General features: G+C 36.0%; 1 protein-coding gene across 1 annotated transcript in view; it reads right to left on the reverse strand.

Moving 5' to 3' along the window:
• The window catches only part of VPS13B (vacuolar protein sorting 13 homolog B), an 806,861-nt gene that overhangs the window by 359,685 nt on the left and 424,065 nt on the right, over positions 1-23,111 (reverse strand). The gene's annotated exons all lie outside the window — the stretch shown is intronic.

Below are 23,111 nucleotides of genomic sequence, written 5' to 3' on the forward strand. Positions count from 1 at the left end.
TTCCCCGGGGGAGGGATGAGTGATTTCTTGCTTTCTGTCTCTCTATCTCTCCGGCAAGTACACACATCCTATAGCAAAAAAACCTATCCAAAAGAAAATTCTTCCCTGAAGAAACCTAATCTCACACGATGTGGTACTGGAAAGGTCACTGTTAAATCTAGGTTGAACACTATTCAGATTCTCAGTAATAATTAAGTTTAAAATATTATATATAATTACAGACAAGAATTCCAAGTATAATATTTTATGCATACATCCAGCAATTAATAAAGCTGAAAATAACCCCCTATCTTTTTACTCAGGAAGTAAAACACTATTACATCATTTCTAACATGAAGATAGATTGTTTTCTTCAGGGAAAATCAGAATATAAAAATCCCTTTTCCTGCTTTATCCCCCCAAAGTATGCAGATATTTTTTATTTACTTGGACATCAATTTCTGAACAAGGATTATAAAAACATTCCAATAATAAATAATATCTTTCCTCTTTGTTTTTATTTATGGATGGGTTCTTGCTGTTGTCCAGGCCAGCATGGAGCTCATGATCCATCCTCCTGCCGCAGCCTTCTGAGTTGTTGGGGTTACTGACACACACCACCCAAACTGGTTTTGAGGTTGACCTGGGATTCTATTTGACCAAAATATTTAAGCTATCCTGTCTATTCTGTCAGTAAAATTTTATATAAGCTTTAACTAATAACAGAGAACAATATTCTTTCATAATCTTAAAATTACTTAAGTAACATAAATACAGTTTAAATTATTAATATATTACTCCTGGAATTTTTCTTTTTCTCTTTGAGAGGTTTTTGCTATAGGGCACGTGCACTTGCCAGAAAGACAGAGAGAGACAGAGAGATAGAAGTGAGAAATCACCCCCCAGGGGGGATGGCCACGCTGTAATCCTTTCTCCTCCATTCTCCTCTTGGGATCTTGGGCACACATGCACATGCACCCGGCATGAGTTTAAGCCACCGGGTCCGGGACTCGAACAGCAGACGACTACATGGGAGTTCAGTGACATAGTCATTACGCTAACTGCTGGTCTCACTCCTGGAATTTTTCTAAGCTATAATTAAAACAGAAAGGTATAGAGAGAATTCAGGCTACATATATACAATATAAAAATGTATATTAGACAGTTTTTGTAAACAGAATAATGACTAGAAAAAAGCTTCTTTAGTGTTTATGCTTCTATACCATGATCCTATATATTTTAAGAAAATAAATGTAACAAGAAGGAATACTGCGCTACAGGAAAGACAAACATTTAAAACATGAAAGTGCAGTTATTCAAAATAGGGACTCAAGACAAGAGTAAAAATCCAAAGAATTACTTAGTTTTTTGTATTTCAGTTATAAAAGAAATATAAGAACAAAAATAAAATTTATCTCCCTCAAAAAGAAAATAAAAGAAACTGATACAGGTAAAAGGACAATTTTGGATCTTAAATATTAACATAAATCACAACATGAAAAATTAGTTAAGCTACGGTGACAGTAGTTAAACTTAAAAACTGGTCGAATACCTTCTTGAGAGATGAAATTAATTCAGAAACTGCATTAACACACTAATAACATAAAATCTGGTAAGTTGTTTTATAATTTAAATGTGCTATATATTTCTTTGCCTAGAGAAAATAATTTTTAAGAAATCAGAACATAGTTACTCTATTATTATAGTAACTGATCCTCTACAGCTGAGAATCATTATCAAATCTTTGCCATTATATAGTCAGCCACTGTTGCCCATTTATGTTTCAAAAAGCAGCCTAAATCCACAGTGATTTAGCACTTTACTGCTTTTGAATATAGGATCTTAGAATAATAAATAACACATGTAATTGTCACATGTTTCATTAAAGGTATATAATATTGCTAGTAGTGATTTTGTCAATACATATCACCTGTAAGACACACAGCCAGAAAAACTACACTGTAAAGCTAGTTTCCATCTTGAACTTTACATAGCCAGAGGGGACTACGGGGAAAATGGAGTGATTTAAAAATCAGGTAAAGTGAAGAAACCTAAAGAGCCTCTGTCTAAGGTTACATTTGTATGAGCAGTCTCTAACAGTGAATCACTGCTTCATGACAATCACAGTCACTAGGAGGATTATCCAATTATGAAAAATAAATATTTTAATGAAAATGAGAGGTGGTTATTTAAATGAAAACAGTATCCTTAATTATAATAATGCTCCTAGGTATAATTAATGAGCCTATACATTAAGGAAGGTCAAACTTTAATGACCTGGACCACACGAGGGTCACAATTGGTCGCAGAACATTGATCATCCTATAAAAGCCACCAAACACATGAAAAGAATTACAGTACATCACACATCAAACATTTGGGCCTGGTGCTTCCTTCCTCTAAATCCTACTGGCAGGAAATGCTCAACGTATCCTTTGAGGTGACCAGACACATTAAAAAGTAGTCCCTTGGTTAAAAAGGCCTTTGGATACTGCAATTTTCTCCAGAGGAAAGCAACGGCTCAGCCGGGGTGCACGTCGTTTCCATGTGTAGCACAGAGGTGGAGCTCCACTGACGAGGTACTGTAACTGCATAACTTGCCTACTTCTTTGAAGACTTATAAAAGCATAGAAAATGAATCTGGCAAATTAAGTTTTCACATTGTGTATAATACGATATCAGGAAAATTCACCCTGAAATGCTATATTTTAATTATATGTGTGTGTGCACACACATGAATACATTTTTTATATATATATATATATTTACATATATACATATATTTAAATATTATCTGCCAAAATGTTTGGACCTATGTTACCCTGGAAGTTAGCTTTTCCCTGGAATGTATGTATGACACTGGAATAAATTTTTAAAGATCTCTTTCAAATATGCCCCTATGTTACCCTGGACTGTGTATACATGATTTTGATGTACTCTTCAAAAAAGGCTGAACATTTTCAAATAAAAAACTAAAGGAAGTTGGGGGCGGCGGGGGGAATAGTGACAGATTAAAACTTAAGTATAACTTTCCCAGAAGAATACACAGAGGTGAAATGAACTAGGATAAAAAAAGATTAAAACACACTTGATTTATTATTTTACTCTAGAACCTAAATATGCTTACCATATAACATGATTTACTGAAATTACAAGATATTAACTTATTACTTTTCTGTGTATTTCATTAATAACTGTTCTGTCACAAAACTGAACAAATGACATTGCAACTCTGTAATTTTATACTTGTAATTTGTATCCATAGTTTTTGGAAAAATTCCTACAGTTCAGTGGTACTATACCTCAGTTTTATCAGGTGTTCTTTAAAATCACCTGGAAATACTGAGGTTGTGTTTCACTGAACATAAGCTTCAAGACTTCTATTCAGGACATAAATGACTGGGAACATATTCAATGACGAGGACATGCTATCCACAATGTGTTTGATAAGCTGATATAGGACAGGGATTTTTTTCACTGTTGTGTCAGTTTATCAAACCCATATCTGGATGATAGTCGATTTAATTAAAAAAAAACAGTGGAGTCCCAGAATACAAATCATTATTTTCTTTATACTCTATGATGTACAAATGCCACTATGTATATGACAATTTCACTAAACAACTGTTGCAACAAATAAAATGGATATAAATTGGCTCAAAGGTTATGTTATAACAATATTTATCAAGTATATTTTAGAAATTTATCTAGTGATTGAAGTTGCTTATGAATAATAGATATTCATATATTGAGTTTTGGATTTTTTTCTTTAAGTTACATTTAGAGATTTACATGGAAAATATATATCATAGTAGTGACTATATTATCTAATATTAAAAGATGGCCAACCGAAGTTAAAAATTAGGTTTAATACTGATCAAAATAATTTACATTTTGACTTGTATGATTTGACATTGGCTCAGAAACTATGTCAAGTTGATTTGGAGATGACAAATTGTGTTGAGAAGTTTTCAGAACTCAAAAGTTAATAATAACGTTTAATTAAGTCAAGATGAATATCTGCTTATAAAGGTCAAAATAGTAGTGACCTCTGGGGTATAGGATACCAGACGGGATGAGAATAAGTAAGTTTTCTGGGGTGCTGGGTTATGGTAATGTGGCTATATACATATATAAAAATTCACTGAACTGTATGCAAGTGATTAATATGCTTTCTTATAGATATAACTAAATTAAAAAGATGTGCAAAAACGTACACACCAGAAAAAATTAACTGTATTAATTTTTCACTAAATTTTGTAATCATGTTGTGTTTTCTACTCTCTTTGTCAATGTGAAATGCTTTTCAGGTGCCTATATTTGCTTGAAGTTCAATGTTAGAAATGATGGGTGAGAAAAATGTTTCCAATTGAGGAATCTTTCTTTTTTTAAAGATTTATTTATTTATTTAATTCCATTTGTTATCATTATTTTTTTAATTTGACCAGACAGAGACAGAGTGAGAGAAAGGGAAAACAAGAAAAGCAGGCCCCCAGGTCTGTGACTCGAACCGTGATCGGTCATGTGGGGATCCAGCACCTTTATCCACCACCCCACCTGCCACTCCAGAAACTCTCTTTCTACAGAAGATACAAGGTATCCAAAAGGGGAATAAGTATTTCTAGTGCATTAAACAGGGAAAATGGTGGTATTTATTCAAGGATGGCCTCTTCAGTGAATGTCATAAAATATAAAGGTAAGTGTATTTAATAGCTATTGTTTAAAATGATATTTTAGAAAACAATTGCTTATTTGCTTTCACGCAAAAATTACAAGGATTTTTTTTTTTATGGCAACATTTTATCTTACTAGTGGTTTATAAGTGCTCTTATACAATATGTAGATATAAGCTATTATCAATTATATACTATCAATAAATACATAGATGCTTGCTTTTTATGTTCTTTCTAATTAGCTTCTGTATCAATGTAGGTGATAACAGGGGCTTGGCTAAAAATGGAAATGGACAACAGTCAACAAAAGGGAACATGGATCTTTCTACAGCTGTTAGTACTAAGCAACATTTTATGCCACATTTACAAGTTTCTTAATCTTGAAGCTGGTGAAAGATTTTTTGTTTTGTTTTTTTTGGAGACAATTTTGCTACAGGGCATGTGTGCTCACCAGACAGAGACAGAGAGACAGAAAGTGAGAAATCACTCCCCCAGGGGGAATGGCCATGCTGCAATCCCTTCTCCTCCATGCTCTTCTCAGGATCTTGGGCACGCATGCACACGTGTCTGGTGTGAGTTTTAAGCCACCGGGTCTGGGATTCGAACCGCAGTCAACTACGTGGGAGTCCAGTGACATAGCCATTACGCTAACTGCTGGTCACAATTTTTTTTTTTCAAATCTTTCTACTCATTTACCTGCCCACCCTGTTTAATCCTTTTAGAATGTATAAATTACATTATACAAAAATTACAGAAATAAACTTGTAGGTTACTCTTGTTTTGTTTTGTTTTGTTTTAGAAAGAGATTTTGTTTTATTCTACAGGGCACATTGCTTTGCCAGAGAGACAAAAAGCGAGAAATCATCCCCGAAAGGCGATGCCTACACTGCAATCCCCTTTTTTTTTTTTTTTTGGAGAGGTTTTTGCTATAGGATGCGTGTGCTCGCCAGACGGACAGAGAGAGACAGAGAGATAGAAAGCGAGAAATCACCCCCCAGGGGGTATGGCCATTCTGCAATCCCTTCTCCTCCATTCTCCTCTCAGGATCTTGGGCACACACACACACGCCTGGAGTGAGTTTAAGCCACGGGGTCTGGGACTCGAACTGCGGTCGACTACGTGGGAGTCCAGTGACATAGCCATTACACTAACTGCTGATCCCCTGCAATCCCTTCTTTACTCTCCCCTTGGATAGGTAATTACTGAGGTAGTTTTGGGGCACACACACATACACGTGCCTGGCATGAGTTTAAGTTGCCAGGTCCGGGACTGGAACCCCCGTCAACTACGTGGGTGTCCAGCGACATAACCATTATGTTATCTGCTGGTCCCTGTAGGTTCTCCTTAGTTACAGTATTTGATCTTTGTTATCAATGGGAAAAATGTAATTCTTTATGTCAAACAGAGTAGCATGATGTTTTACTGTCGGATTGCAAGGAAAGTCACCACACATTTTTTTGCATAGGGAAACACATTATGATTTTCCCAATGACCTAATGTTTTGTTTAATGTCTAATCTCATGTATCAGAGGTAATAGTGAATAGCTATCATATTCAAGAAATCCTTAATATGCACGCATGCACACGCGTCTGGTGTGAGTTTTAAGCCACCGACTCTGAAAGTACAGTATGCACCTTTCTCTCACCTGTCTTTAAGTCCAGACCTGCTTCGATAATTTCACTTGCCTGTGTTTGTGCCCCAGTGAAGGTACACAATCAGGAGTGGATATAAGGTATCACATATCCAATGTACTTAATATAACCAAAGCCTTTAAAAAGTAAGTATAAAAGTTTCTCTAAACTAATAAAAAACCATTATGATAGGAATTCAATGTATTCTATTATTTTGTAGTTGCTTTCCAAGATGAATTTCTAGAAGAAAGTATAACAAATATCAATAGAAAGGGTAAAATGCAATTTAAAAACAAAAATTTTATGACAGTAGAACTTACAGTCACTGTTACTGAGGTAGTTTTTGGCAACAAATAGAAACATATTTATGGAAACCTATATCCTGCTACAGGAAGCCACAAAAGACACAGTTATTTTGGTAAGGGCCAAATGTAAATCCAAAACCATCAACTAGATCAGCTGAAGAACACAACAGGGACTAAAACCTTGCCAACAGTATTTCCAAACAAAGCTTTTAGGCCACTTGCTCTAAATAGCCACTACCCCAATTTCTCTGACTTGTTAAAAGAGGGTTATTTGAAACCAACAGTGAGCATTATAGGATTAGGGTTATAACGTCACTGGATATGAAACATATCTTTCCAAAAACCAACACAATGTTTTTTTTGAGAATCGAAATTAGTTATAAAGAAAATTATAAAGAAATGAAAGGCTGGAAGGAGTAAGGAGGACATAGATTTAGGAGTTTTGTAGAGTTTAATAGTAACATTTTATCTGGATCCTATAGCTCAATGTTTTAAAATACATCATAAATTAGGTTTTAAGACAAACGGTAAAAACATATAAAGAAAAATGATATATCTTGAGTTACATATTCACCAAAAATATAAAAAAGGCCATTATTAACATTTTCAGAGGAAAAATGTTTTTCCTTTTTTAACCATAATTTGTTGAAGCACATGCATAAGTGTTAATGATGTTACGCTTATTTATGCAAGGATCTTAATCATGTGTTGGTCTTAGAATTTCTATTGCTCATGTGTTTCAGTTCTCAATTGCTGAAGTATATGTGTAAGGCTCAATAAAAATTCAGTTGATCTCAACCATTGAAAATCATTGTTCACATCAATCTAATGTTACTTCATACTAGGAACAGTAATTCTCTGAAAAGTAAGAATGACCATTATACATTACAAAATTCCCTGGGAGTCTTCACAGAAATTAATTTGGAAGTTAAAAAAATTTTTAAGATGATCAAGATTTTAATATATGAAATATTTCCTGCAAATATCTATATTTAGATTGCTTGGTAGTTCATCATAGTCTACTTATTTAAAATATGGAACAAGATAATTTGATTCCACATTTTTCAGCAATCTGTGATTTTTAAAAAACCTCCATGAATTAATTATACATCTAAGCCCATATGAAAATTTAATTATCTTTTTATTGTTTAAATAAAACTTTTGCTAAATTTCATAGTAGAGTTTCCATTTAGAAAATGTACATATTTTGTGTGAACATTTATATTATTAAAATATTAATCACAAAGTAAAAATTTGTAAGGAAAGTTCAATTTTCTCACCAACTACATTAAGACATGTTTTTGTCCATACTTCTTGTGACTGGTGGTGTCACATAAAATTCACAGTGAGAAACAGCAACCACTATTGCAAAAGTTGCCCAGAGAAAAGCAGTAAGCACAGGGCAAACACATTCTGTATACATTCCTGAAATAATTCTACTAATGCAAGTGTTCTAAGAGTAAAAAAGTGAATCAGCTCCTTTCTCTTTCATAATTCTTAAAAGGTAAAATTCCATGGATTAAACTGCCACAGAACAGGGTCACCTGTCAGAAGCCTCACTTATAACAGGTATTTTTAAAAAGTATGCCAAAATTGCCATGGATTTTTCATATAATGCTTATAGGTATTTTTTAAGAGAAAGAAATTCTTTGTGGAAAATAACTGAAATCCAATACCAGATTCAAATCTATTAAGTACTGAATGCACTAAAAAGGATTAGCAAATGTCTGCAAAAAAAGAAATGGTTGGGAAAAAAATAATAACAATTGACAACGTTTGTAAAGAGCTATGGAATAAATTAGTCACAGATAAAATCCCAGAAGGGACATCAGAGGACCCGCAAAAATTCACGGCATGAATGAAAAGCTATATGCAGGAGTTCACAAATGTCCCATTACAAGGATATAGTTTTCTCAAGTATAAGATGAAAGTTATGAAACTTTCTAATTAAAAATACTACAAAAGAGTAAAAGTTTTACTTTTATATTTTAAAACTATTTTAACAAACAAAATATTTTGGAAAAAAGTTAATTATGCTAATAGTTTATTTTACAAATCTATAAAGTCTTAAAAGCTGCTGTGGATTTTCAGCCAAGATGAAATCAATATAGTTGATACATATATACATCTATTAATTTACTTCTAAATTAATATATTTAATTCCACAAGTCCTATTTTCAGACATGTACCTTGCACATATTGTCTCTCAATTACACAGGATTAGTGAAGAGGAAAAAAATCAAGTTATTGGAAACCATAACATTCTTATTCAACTTTTATATAATTTTGGCATATGAAAAATACATGTGGACAAATAGTACATAATTGTTTTAAAGTAATGAAATCAATATTTTCTTCGATAATTTATGAAAATACTATATGTAAGAATGCTCAGAGACAAATATGAGAGAAATATAACAAAAAAAGTTCTAAATTATTTCTTTCTTTCACAATTTTAGGATGTACATAGACCAGTAAGTAAATTTTATTAAAAGAAAAGAGACAGAGGGCTGGGCCTGTGCTGCAGAGGTTAGAAGCTATGCAGAAGAAGTGGGCCCACATGGCCAACCAAGGTTTGAATGCCAGCCCCACACGCTTGGAAAACCATTCCAGGAGCACACACACCCAGGATCCTGACAGGATGGAGACTGGAGGAAAAAGAATGGTGGCTTGACCAGTCCCTACTGCAGGGTGCTTCCTCCCTCTCCCTCTCTTTCGCCCTACTCCCCCCACTTTTGTGCAGGCAGGTACTCTTGAGCAAAAAAAAGAACAAGAAAGATTTATAAATATGTGTTTATATTTTACAATTATTTAAAACTATGTCTTCTGAAACAATCACAAAATATATTGACATTATTAATCAGATAAATCTATGTTCATATTTAAATCTGGTCATGACTTCTTTCGGGCTCACAAGACTGTGATTAAAGAAAAAAAAAACCTGCCACTTATAATCATTAGCTAGAAAGCTATTTTTTGTAGCAGTATTTTTGCATGCAGTATTAAGCACATTCTGATGAAAATTCTCTTAAAATTAGATATATGTTCAAGTTGCTTCAAGGACCAAGGAACTCAAACACTGGGATTTTGAGAGTTTTCACCGTAAACTAAGGTTCTAAAGGTATAATACCAAGTCCATCCCAGCTCAGCATATTTTAAAGAACACAGGGATAATGCACTAAAATGTACCTCACAGATTTTAGCAACATACTCAATGTTAACAATTACGTTGTTAGGAGAAAAAGCAAATACTTAAATAATAAAATTTAAAGACATATGAATATGAAACTTAAAAATAATTGAGTTTCAAACTTCAAGTCATACACTGTTTATCTATGAGTGAGTTAAAAACAAAGCTGGGCTGCCTCCCAGGAAACTCAGAGAGAGGCAGCTGGATGTAGTGATACACAACCAGCACTATGACAACGGACAGTCCTGGGTCTGCTCCCCAGGCAAAACTAATGAACGCCTATAGACTCAGTGCTTTATTTTTCAAACACAGATAATCATATCACCTGATTAATAATGTTATTGTGAGGCTTAACTGAGAGGTAAGTGTTGCACTAAAAGCAATAAGCAGAATCTTTGACACAGGAATCACTCAACTGATACTAGATATTATTTGCTACTAAAGCTGTCACTACCACTATTATATTTTGTGTAATTACATATATAATTGCACAAAAGTCAGTCAGCCACTGCTATAGAAAGTCAAATACATTGGAGATTACATGTAAGTAAAACTATTAGGAAACTGTCAAAAAAAAGCATTTAAATGAGAGAGATGTGATAAGATTCACAGAAAAGAACATATGAAGTATTATTAGGTAAATAAAATATTTAACTTGAAAAAAATGTCTCACATAAAGAAGCAAATAGTTGCAATAATTTGAAGTATAGGATGTGGTCATATCAGAGGGGAAGCTGCATGCTGGGTTAAAAGATTTTCCCATGTTGGGGAACCAGCAGTTAGCATAATGGCTATGTCGCTGGACTCCCACATAGTCAACCGCGGTTCGTGTCCCGGACCCGGTGGCTTAAAACTCACGCCGGGCACGTGTGCGTGCGTGCCCAAGATCCCGAGAGGAGAATGGAGGAGAAGGGATTGCGGCGTGACCATCCCCCCTGGGGGGTGATTTCTTGCTTTCTGTCTCTCTGTCTCTCTCTGTCTGTCTGGCGAGCGCATGCGCCCTATAGCGAAAACCTCTCCAAAAAAAAAAAAAAAAGAAAAAGAAAAAGATTTTCCCATGTTAAAAACTGAGTAATAATGACCTGGGTCCAAAGCACAGCAGTCAAGTGCAATGCATAGGCAGCTGGCTCTCACATGGTTGACAATTTTAATCCCAGCTCACAGCTTGAAATACACAATGGCACACGTGCGTGCATGGCTGAAATTCTGAAGAGATGGAAAAGTGGAGAGAAATGGACTGCAGCATGACTATGCCCCATTTAGGATTGCTCGCTCTCTCTCTCTCGCTCTCTCTCTCTTTGATGAATGCACGTAACTCTCCAAAAAAAAAAAATTTAAAAATGTTAAAGGCCTTCATCAGAGAGCTCATATTATCAGTGTTTCAGAGGAGTGAAGCTCAGATGCCTACAGTTATTTTCATTCACACAGTGATACTGAATTGGGAATCACTTGGCCTTTGTGAGTCAATGGTTAACAGAATACTTGAGCTGTAATAATTTTAATTTCTTATTGTTAACATAGTTGTTCTTCAAAGACCACTATGGTAGCTATATTACAGAATGAAACGACTAATAATTGCCTTTTACATGTATTATATGTAATGTTCTGAGATCTGAAAAGTCTTGGTCACAATATATCATATAATAGTTTTTTTTTTTTTTTTGGAGAGGTTTTTCACTGTAGGGCGTGTGCACTCACCAGACAGACAGAGAGAGACATAGAGACAGAAAGCGAGAAATCACCCCCCAGGGCTGATGGTCACGCCACAATCCCTTCTCCTCCATTCTCCTCTCGGGATCTTGGGCACGCACGCACAAGCGCCTGGCGTTGAGTTTAAGCCACCGGGTCTGGGACTTGAACCGCAGTCGACTACATGGGAGTCCAGTGACATAGTCATTACGCTAACTGCTGGTCCCTCATGTAATAGTTTTAAGATTTTTTTTTTCCAATTTGTCAGAGGGCACATGGGCTTTTAGGAGAGAGAAAGGGAAAGTGAGTAAGCATCTGCATTTTCCTCCATTTCTCTCTCCTTTTGGGATTTTGGACATGCATGCAGACATGCCCAGCATCTTTCTCAAGCTGCTGGGTCCAGGACTTGAACCATGGAGTCAGCCGTGTGGGATCCAGCTACCTTAACCAACAGGCCATGGGCTAGTCCAAGTCTTTACATTTTAACAGAGCTTTTAAATAGTGAATCTTGATTCAAAATGAAAAGCAGTGTTTAGACTTTTGATCTATGCTAAATTAACCACCAAGTCACAGAGCCTGCTAAATAGGTAAGTAGTTCTGAATACGATTACACTAAAGGGTGACCACACTATGTAGACTACAACCTCAAGATGGGCAGACACACAAATACAGAAAAATGGTTTAAAAGAGTGTTAACCTAATGATTAATATTAACAGAGACCAGAGAGTAAGAAAGGGGTTACTATTCAGAATAAGCTCTGGGATGGAGAGGAAGTGCATTTTTTAGTACATACACCTTGGTATTATTTATTGCAATTATCCTTTTATTTTTATTCTTCCTAGTTTGCTTTAGGGTATATGAGCTATGGTGGGTGGGGAAGAGAGAGGGACAAAGCATTCCCTGGGGGGATAGCCATATTGTAATCCTTTTCCCTCCATTTTTCACTCAGGATTTTGGGTGCACACACATATGTGTCTAACATGATTTTCAGGCTATCAGGTCATGTGGGATCCAGCCATCTTAACCTCCATGCAACCTGCTGACCCCATTATAATTTTACTTAAAAAATGTAAAAATACCTTAATTATAAGGTTTATCAATAGATAAATAAATGAAGGCTTCCTATCAAAAGGTATCATTCTACCAATTAATTTATACATTTTAATGTTATTTTGCCTTTTCTTATTTTAATTTGGTAGATTTGGTAGTTATAAGATTAAGTAATATTAGGTTATATGTTATATAATCTATGTCTATTTTAAACTTGGTGTATAAACACAATTTGAAAAAAATGAGAGACAGATGAATGAATTGAAAAAGTGTGGCACATATACACTATGGAATATTATTCAGTCATGAAAAATAACAAGAACTTGGCATTTGATAGTAAGTGGATAAATATGAAAGATTTACTGCTAAGTGAAGCAAGCCAGACTATGAAAGAGAGACATTGTAGGTACCCACTTAATATATACCTACTGCCCACACTTTATGGAAAAAGCTGAAAGACTGGAAGATATAAAAGCATGGAGAATAATTGTAGATACTAGAGATAGTGTGGGAGGAGGGTAGGAAATAGGGGAAAGTGAGAGGAAGACAATCAAGGAAAAGAGAAAGAAGCAAAACATTTAAGGGACACAAAAATGGAAAATTATCTATTAATGATAATGTGTATAATAGTATCTTTAACTGGACTAATATACAGTATATTCATGCTGAGAAACTATATTTTACAAGTTATAATGATATATAGTGATTGAATGTATTAAAAGACCTTAGAAAAAGGTACTGAAAAGTGGATTACTTAAATATACTCATAAATAATGACTGCTACTGTTTCTTAATGTTCTTTTAAAAAGGAAAAACATTTGAGAACAGCAATACAGGCGCAAAGGTAGCACAAGGGCATGCAGTGCTGGAAGCCATCAGGAAGCCTGGGGTTCTAGATTCACATGCCAGGTGAGCACATGTTACTCATGATCCTGGCTGGCTAAGATACAGGGAGAGTGCAAATGGACTGCAGCCAGAGACCACAGCAGAGCAAAAAAATGTCAATGGTGATTCAGTATATACTTCAAAACCCTCCTAAGAACTAGGAAATGGACACGACATAGCACAATGTTCAGTGTTGAAGATGGCTGTGTCTGTATCTGTAATTTGATAATTACACACTGTATGTATGATGTAAAAAGCCCTGTGTACACCATAAATACTACTACTAATCATACATTAATTTAAAAAAAACATTGAGGACAACTTTGTTAAGGAGTGAGAAAATCTTACAGAGGATATGTAATTATTTTCACAGAGCTTCTCATAATGCTTCAATTTTTAGCTTTCATTAAAAATGTATTTTTAAATACTCCTCTGTTTCAAAGGTTTAGAAACCAGCCCCCAAACCAAATCCTCTTATAGTTTTCTTCCCCTCAGTTAATTTCATATCCCTAGCTGTTAAAGCCATACCACTAAATTCTCCTTGCTTCCTTTATCTCAAACCTTATGTGATCAGTTTCAAATTCTCTTAGCTCAACTTCTAAATTACCTCCAGAATCTGACTACTTCTCATTATATCCACAACCCTATACCGTATCCTGGGCCAGGTAGTTATCATCTGCCAAGGAAAAACACAAATCGTTCCCCTTCCCTGCCCCAGTCTATTCATGGGTCAGCCTGAGTAATCTGCTTACGTATCATTTGGATCGGGGCCAGATGGTATGCAGCAGTAAAACAGAATGCCTGGCAAGGCTGACCCATGTGGGAGGTTCCCAGTTTATAACTAGACACCTCCCTGATTATGCCAGGCATAAATGCAGCCATGGTCCAAAGTTGGCTAAGGCTGGCGTGGACCACAGCATCTGTTATCTTGCTGGAGTGCTCTGTCTCTTTCACTCATGGAAGGAAGAAACAAACAAACAAACAAACTTAATAATATAAATTGGGTCCCATCACTTTTCTGTTCAAATTCTCTGAGAGCTTCCCATTTGATGAAGAATTCAACCCCTCAATAACTAAAGAAACTTAACATCACACATTCAGTTAATTTCCTGACATGACTAGTAATAACAATGCTTAATATGGCTACTTTGTTCTTCTGATCAAAATGAAATAAATCTCTTTATTTTGAAATGAATAGTTAGCCTCTTCTTAAATGTATATCTTTACTCCCTGCTGGTGGTCCCCTCATTTTTTTTCTGCAGGGAGATATTCAGTAAACAACAGTATTATTTTAAGATTTTCAATGTGTGAATGCTTATTCCCCTTCTTCTAACAAATAACTCATATCAGGCTACATGGCTCTAGCCACATAGCCTACTAAATTCTCCCTGCTAACCAGCCACCACTGGCTTCTTTCATGAACTCAGGCTTCAAGATCCTTGTGCTTTCTCAGTGTGGTATCCTCTGACTGTGACATAGTGTCCCTCCCCACCCCACCCCCTATTTCCTATCCCCTTCCCTGCTTTGTTGCCTCCATTGCCCTTTATTATATTCAACTGCTGGTCCCGCACTTTATTATATTCTAATATACCACAGAATTTACTAATCTGTAATTGTTTTTTTCACCCATTAGCATGTAAGTTCCAAGAGAGTAGGCAAGCACACTTGCAAGAGAGAAAGAGAGGGAAAGTGAGAAATCAGTCCCCCCACTCTCCCTGAGGGGATCACTGTGCTACAGTCTCTTCTCCATTATCCCCTCAGGATTTTGCACATGCTTGTGCATGTAGCATGATTTTCAACCTGCCAGGTCCAGGACTAGAACAGTGTTGGCCATAATGGAGCCTAGTGCCCCGACCACCATGCCACCTGCTGGCCCTCGAACTTTTTGTCTTAATAGCTGATGAATACCCATTATCTAGAGCATTGCCTTATTTTTAAAATTTAATTTAATTATTTTTATTTTACACTTAGTCATTGTATATCTTTACAGCATACAAAGTAAATTTTCCCAGTACAATATACTGTGCACTAGACCAGAGATATCGCCATACACATTATCATCAACAGATAATTTTCCATTTTTGTGTCCCTTAAATGTTTTGCTTTTTTCCCTCTTGATTCCTTCCCTCCCTCCCACCTCCCATTTTCCACTCTCCTCCCACACTGTCTGTAGTATCCACAGTTGTTCTCCATGGTCTTATACTTCCCAATCTTGCAGTTTCTCCCACAGAGTGTGGACGGTCAGGATATATGAAGTGAGGACATGCACTGCCTTTCAATTGTTATTAAAATTTTATAATTTGAAAGATCTTCATTCTATCAGTTGTAATTAATATCACTACAATGTCCACCAATTCAATAATTCTATATCTGTGCTTTGTTTTAAAAGGAATTACTGCCTATGATATATGGTCAGTCAACTGCAAGGGTATGTTCCCTAGCAGTTTTCTCATCTTCAAATGCAAACAAAATGATAGCACTTTGTGACACTGATGAATTAGCTTAATAAAGATATACCTGACATATCACAGAATTTACCCTTTTGAGAAATACAATTAGGTTTTTTGGTGTATTCTCTTGTTCTGTTAATCCCTCACTGTACATTTTCATTTTATATCACACATTGCTATCTAATTTTAGAACATTTTCCTCATTCCAAAAAGAAATTCCATACCCATTTATACTAATTTTCTTTTTCTCTCAAGCTCCAAATGAGCTATTCTGCCTTTATCTATTTTGGACATTTTATATAAATAATTTAATATGTGCCCTTTTGAGTCTGGCTTCTTTTCTTTCTTTCATTCTTTTTTTTTTTTAGATCCCTGGGGGGATGGCCACACTGCAATCCCCTCTCCTCCATTCTCCTCAGGATTTTGGCACACATACACGCATGTATGCACCTGGTAAGATTTTTAGGTTGCCAGGTCCAGTCAGTCATGTGGGAGTCCAGTGCCTTAATCACCATGCCACCTGCTGCCCCTGAGTATGGCTTCTTTCATTTTGCATAATGATCCAAAAGTTGATGTATGTTATGTTCTATATCATTACTTCATTCCTTTCCATAAGAGAATAATATCCTATTGTATGGATCTAATACTTTTGTTCATTCATCAACTGATGGACTTTTGGGTTATTTCAATTTTTGAGCTATTATAAATAATGCTGCTTCTTGAAAATCTGTGTGCATACATTTGTGCGAACGTGTTTTCAGTTCAGTGGGATATACTTAGGAGTGGAGTAGCTGCATCACATGGCAACTCAACCTTATAAGAAATGGCCAGTTTTTACAACAGCTGCACCATTTTACAAACCCATCAGAAATATATGAAGGTTGCTGGGATATTGTGAAATATATATCTGGCCTTCTTCCCAATATCTTGGCACACAGCTCCTAAAAAACCTTAGAATCTCCAGAGTTATTAATGTCTTGTATATGCTAATAAGACGGCACATGTGTGTGAGTCCCTAGCTATCTTCAGGATAAGGGACTATGAAACTTTGAAACTTATCCCTCAACCAGAAGGTGAGACTAGAGGGTAAAGGCTGAAATGGTCACTAATGGCTAATAATGTAATCAATCATGAATATACAATGAAGCTCCAAAAGAACACAAAATGACATAATGTAGATACACTTCTGGATTACCAAAGTAATCCAGCAATGTAGGTGCCTGGAGGGTAGCATGTTCTGAGGAGGCCTGGAAGTTCCTCAATTCTTGCCCCATGCATCGATTCAGTCTGGCTGTTCATCTCTATCCTTTGTAATATCCTTTACAATAAATGAGTAAAGTAGGTAAAATGTTTCCCAGAATTCTATGCACTACTCTATCGAATTAATCAGTCAAAGGAGGGGGTAATAGGAACACTGATTTATAACCTGTTGCATGGAAGCACCAGGTCATACCTGGAGGTGAGACTGGAAGCTGAAGTTGGGAGGGGGGGTGCAGTCTTGTGGAACTGAGAGCCCTTAACCTATGGCATCTGACAAAATTATGAGGACAATACTAACAGAACTGAATTAAATTATGGTTCTCCCAGTTGGTGTTCACCAGAGAATTGCTTGGTATATGGGGAAACAACCCCTACCTATCTGACATCAGAAGAGTTGAGTTGAGTGTTGTACCGAATTCAGAGATGTTCTCTGTAGTTCTAATTTCTCTACATCTGTTGGCTTTTTAATTATAGCCATCGTAGTGGGTATGGTCTCAATCTGTAGCTCAATAATGACTAATAGGGTTAAACATTTTTACATGTGCTTACTGACAAGTTTAATATCCTGGCTTGGTATATTGGGTCGTCAATAAAGTCATGCCATAGTTTTGCATAAGAAAACATGAAAAGATATGCCATGACTTTTCTGATGACCCAATATTTTCAAATCCTTGGCCTATTTTTCTTTTTCTTCTTCTTTTTTTTTAATTGTTAGAAGATGCATACATTCACCAGAAACAGAGAGAGAGAAAACATACCCCATGGGGTATGGTTACCCATAATCCCTTCTCCATTTCTCCATACCATCAGGATTTTGAACACATGCATAACTGCCTGGCTTGTATCTCAAGCCGTTGGGGCCAGGATTCAAACTGTGGTCAGTCACATGGAACTGGGATCTCTTAACCATTGCACTACAAAGCCAGTCCTCTTGCCCACTTTTAAACTGAGTTTTCTTTTTATTATTGAATTGTAAGAGTTCTTTATATATTCTGGACACAAGTGTCACTAGATAAATGATTTGTACATATTTTCTCCCATTCCTTGTTTTCATTTGCTTGATAGAGTCCTTCACAGGACAGTCACATGGAACTGGGATCTCTTAACCATTGCACTACAAAGCCAGTCCTCTTGCCCACTTTTAAACTGAGTTTTCTTTTTATTATTGAATTGTAAGAGTTCTTTATATATTCTGGACACAAGTGTCACTAGATAAATGATTTGTACATATTTTCTCCCATTCCTTGTTTTCATTTGCTTGATAGAGTCCTTCACAGGACAAAAAAAAAAACCAGGAAAAAAAAAAAAAAAAAAAATTCAGACACGGTCAAACTCATCCCTTTTTTTTTTTTTTTGTACCTTGTGCTTCTAGTGTTATATTTAAGAAATCATTACCCAGTCTGATGTCATAAAGAGTTACTCCAATCTGTTCTGTAAGATTCAGGATTTCAGCTCTTACATTACATTTTCCGACCCATTTTGAGTTTAATTTTTTGTGTAAAATGTAAAGTTGGTAATTGGTTTCATGTGGCTATCCATTAGTAAGCAAAATTTGGTTGAAAAGACTGCTCTTTACAATTGAATTATCTTGGCAATTTTTTTTTCTTTTTTCTTTTCTTCCTTCCTTCCTTTCTTTTCTTTTTTTTTTTTTTTCTTTTAGCTACAAGATGCATGTCCTCACCAGAGAGAGACAGTGAGAGGAAGTGATAAATCACTCCCCATAGAGACAGCCACACTGCAATTCCTTCTCCTCCAGTTTCCTTTTGGGATTTTGGGCATGAACACACAGCCCCTGGCGTGACCTTCAGGCTGCCCGATCCAGGATTCCAGCCATGCAGCCAGCCATGTGGGATCCCTAGCCTTAACCTCCACACTACCTACTGGCCCCTATCATAGCACTTTTATCAAAAACCAATTGACAGTAAACATGATGATGGCTTATTTCTGAACTCTCAGGTAAATTATTAATTTTTATGTCTATCCTTATGCCAGTACCACACTGTCTTTATTACTGTTGCTTTATTATAACTTTTGAAATTAGAAACTGTGAGTCTTCTAACTTCACTCTTAATTTTTAGGATCTGCCCAGCTATTATGAGACCTTTGAATTTTCATGTGAATTTTAAGATGGCTTGTAAATTCCCCCAAAGAACAGAGATAAAATTTCAGTTACAATACTGTTGAATCCATAGCTCAGTTTGGGAATTATTGCCATCTACCAATACTGAGTCTTCTGATTTATAAATATGGTATACACAAAGGGACTACAAAATGTTTATAGAAAAACAGAATTAAAGTATGAGTTCTTTTAATTGCAAAAATTTTTTTAAATTCGGGACCAGCAGTTAGCATAATGGCTATGTCACTGAACTCCCATGTAGTTGACTGCAGTTGGAGTCCCGGACGTGGTGGCTTAAATTCATGCCGGGCGCATGTGCATGCGTGCCCAAGATCCCGAGAGGAGAATGAAGGAGAAGGGATTGCGGCGTGGCCATCCCCCTGGGGGGTGATTTCTCACTTTCTGTCTCTCTGTCTCTCTCTGTCTTTTTGGTGAGCACACACGCCCTATAGCAAAAACCTCTCAAAAAACTTTTTTTAATTCATTCATAAATTTTCATAAATAAGCATTTTTCTTTGGAGAGGTTTTGGCCATGTGAGATCTGGCTTCGTATGTACAACACATAACCAATGCTCTGGGGGGTTGGCTCGATGTTAACTGATTTTTTTTAAAGAATTATTTTATTTAACTTTATTTATTTATTCATTTATTTTTATTTGACCATAGAGGGACAGAGTGGGAGAGGGAGAATGAGAGAGAGAGAGAGACAGAGAGAATGAGAGAGAGAGAGAAAGGGACAAAACAAGCTTCTAAGTCTGGGACCTGAACCACAGTCAGCTTTGTGGGAGTCCAGCACCCTTAACCACCATGTCACCTTCTGGCCCCAATTGATTTTTTTAAAACACTATTTATTTAATTTTATTATTATCATTCCTTTTTTATTTTAGGCGTTTTTGCTATAGAGTGCGTGCGCTCGCCAGACAGACAGAGAGACAGAAAGCGAGAAATCACCCCCCAGGGGGGATGGCCACGCCGTAATCCCTTCTCCTCCACTCTCCTCTTGGGATCATGAGCAGGCATGCACACGTGCCTGGCGTGAGTTTTAAGCCACCGGGTCCGGGACGCAAACCACGGTCGGCTACATGCGAGTCCAGCAACATAGCCATTAAACTGCTGGTCCCCATTATTACTACTTTTAACTTGACCAGAAAGAGAAAGTGAGAGAGAGAAGGAAAGTGAGAAGGTAAGTCACCAGATCTGGGAGTCAAACGGTGGTCGGCTATGTGGGAGTCCAGCGCCTCAACCACCACACCACTTGCTGGCCCTGTTCATTGATTTTTATATATTGATCTTGCATCCTGCCACTTAGTTGAGTTTGTTTGCCTAGAAGTTTTTCAGAGGATTCCTTAAGATATGCTATGTGTGTGTGTGTGTGTGTGTGTGTGTGTGTGTGTGTTTGTGTATATTTAATTATGTATATGTGTCAGAAATACAATGCACAGTTTAAAAGAAAAAGTAAATGATATGGAAAGAGAGCAGAATGTAATGACTAAATTACATAAATAGGGAGAGGGGCTAAATGTTGTAAATAAGAATTTACAAAGGGACTCTGACAGGAAATTGAAAATCAATTCTGATAAGCTCTGCCATTAGTTAAATACATGGATTTTGGCCAAACTTATAAAATTCTGTGTGTCATGGTTTTGTAAATTATAAAAAGGAAGTAGAGGTATTTATTCTAAAATCATAAAGTATGTATTTCACATGAGGTATAATATGAGACACTGACCTTCTAAAGAAATAATGTCATTTTTATACTTTATTTACAGAAAGGAAAAAGGTAAAGAATAAAAGCATATACAGAAAGGGAATGAGCTGAGAAAATAAATAAGGAGACTAAGAAAGGGAAGTTCCAGAAGGAACAGGGAAGGAAGCAAGAACAGCAGAAATAAGAGCCACATCTCCACAAATAGCCTGTATGCTTTTCTTGTACAATACTTACAAATTCTTTTATAGCCCTACTTTTTCTCTTATATTAAATTGAAAATTTGTTATTTTTAGCAATATATTATTTAATCACTGTTATAGGAATGTCTTAAAAAACATAGGTTTAGGAAGGTATTAAAATTAAGGCCCTTGATCTCAAGAAATATATTATCTATCTGGAGAGTGAAGTAATTCTAGTCAGTACAAGGCAAATGCTGTAACTGACAAAAATTAAAAAGGCTACAATAAGGTTTCTGAATTTTGTTCTTTACAATACAAGTCTTTTGAGAAGAATTCATTTAAAATGTTTTTGATTTTAAGTAAATTCTGAAACACTCTGTCTTTTCTTAGGAATGCACAGTACACATTCACTTTTAAGACATGTGAGATGCCGATTGTAACAAAGTGTTTTTCGCTCTGGATAACCAAGCATCTAGCAATTTATTATTTTATTAATATCCCATGAAACTTGTATTTTATGGGACATGTTTTTCGGGAACTTTGTGTGATGGTCCACAAAATGAGGGAAATTGCCTTTTACTTGAGAAGGAAGAATAAAGTTCATACAGACTCAGAAAGTATGAGCGAATACAAACTGTCATATAAACTAAAGTCTAACTTCATTAGCCAAAAAAAGGAAAGTTTTGGAGGCTGAAAATGCTGATTAATTTAGTAGTCAGTATTACAAAATTAGCTAAAAACAGTCATGCTTAAATATATATAAATGTTAGGTAAGTGTGAACTGTTTTCAGCTAATTTTGTAATACATTTACTTTCTGACCACAAAATCTAAATCACATACCATAAAACTTACCTTTTTGGAATATACCACACAGTGGTTTTCGGTATACTCATATAGTTACACAACCATCACCACTTTCCAGAACACTTTCATCACCCCCAAAAGAGCCCCATTCTCATCAGCATCACTTGCTATTTTCCTTTCCTCCCAGCACCTGGCAACTATTAATGTATTTTCGTTTTCTGTGGATTTATCTATTCTAGACATTTTATAAAAATGGAATCATACATTATGTGGCCTTTTGTGTCTGGTCCCTTGAAATGTTATGATTAATGTAATTACAGGAATAATAAAAGCAGCCCTACGACATAGGGTCTTTTGCTTTGTGTATATATATTTTATTTTAACTCAGCCACTCCCACTGTGATTACTTTATTCCATTGTGGTTTCCAGTTCTGCTATTCCTCCTTTAATGTTGATGGTGCAGCATTTTAATACGATTTTGAAAAATGTTTAATGAACTATCTGAATACCTTTTGTTGATTTACTTATTTAGAAATGACTTTGGACGTGAACTTTCAAAGAAAATCCATTAGGCTGAGTTTGCCATCCAGGATCCAGAATTTTATGATGTCAAATGTATTGATAACCCTGGGCTGAAGGGGCACTTTGAGGTTGTGACACATTACAAAGTTCAAGTCTTCCTTTGCCAAGAAAGCAGAAGAACTCACCTAAGAGTTAGGCAAAAGGAAATAAAAGAACTCCTTGGGGCTGGCAGGTAGCATGGTGTCTAAGGGTGCTGGACTCCCCCATGGCCGATCACAGTTCAAGTCCTGGACCTGGGGTGGCTTGCTTTCTCACTTCCTTTTTCAATCTGTCTTTCCCTCTCTGGTCAAATTAAAAATATTTTTTTTAAGAGAAGACCTTAAGGGATACTCATACTGAAGAGACTGTTTAGGAGGAAGACTGGCAAAGACCAGTATAGACTGGAAGATGCTGGAGAGGCAGAAGAAAAAGTTGAGGGAACCATCTCATGGAATGCAAACTGAGTTGCAAGCAAGTAAGAATACAATTCACTCAACAGCCAGAAAGTAGAAAAGGTAGTATTCTCAGTAGTTTGCTTTACTAATGGTGATTGAATCTTTTAACATAAAATACAATTCTGCCATCAAAAGTAAATTAGGACTCTATTTGATGACCACTTCTGAAG

Source organism: Tupaia chinensis, unplaced genomic scaffold, assembly GCF_000334495.1.
Source record: "Tupaia chinensis unplaced genomic scaffold, TupChi_1.0 Scaffold000646_1, whole genome shotgun sequence".
Lineage (NCBI taxonomy): Eukaryota > Metazoa > Chordata > Mammalia > Scandentia > Tupaiidae > Tupaia > Tupaia belangeri.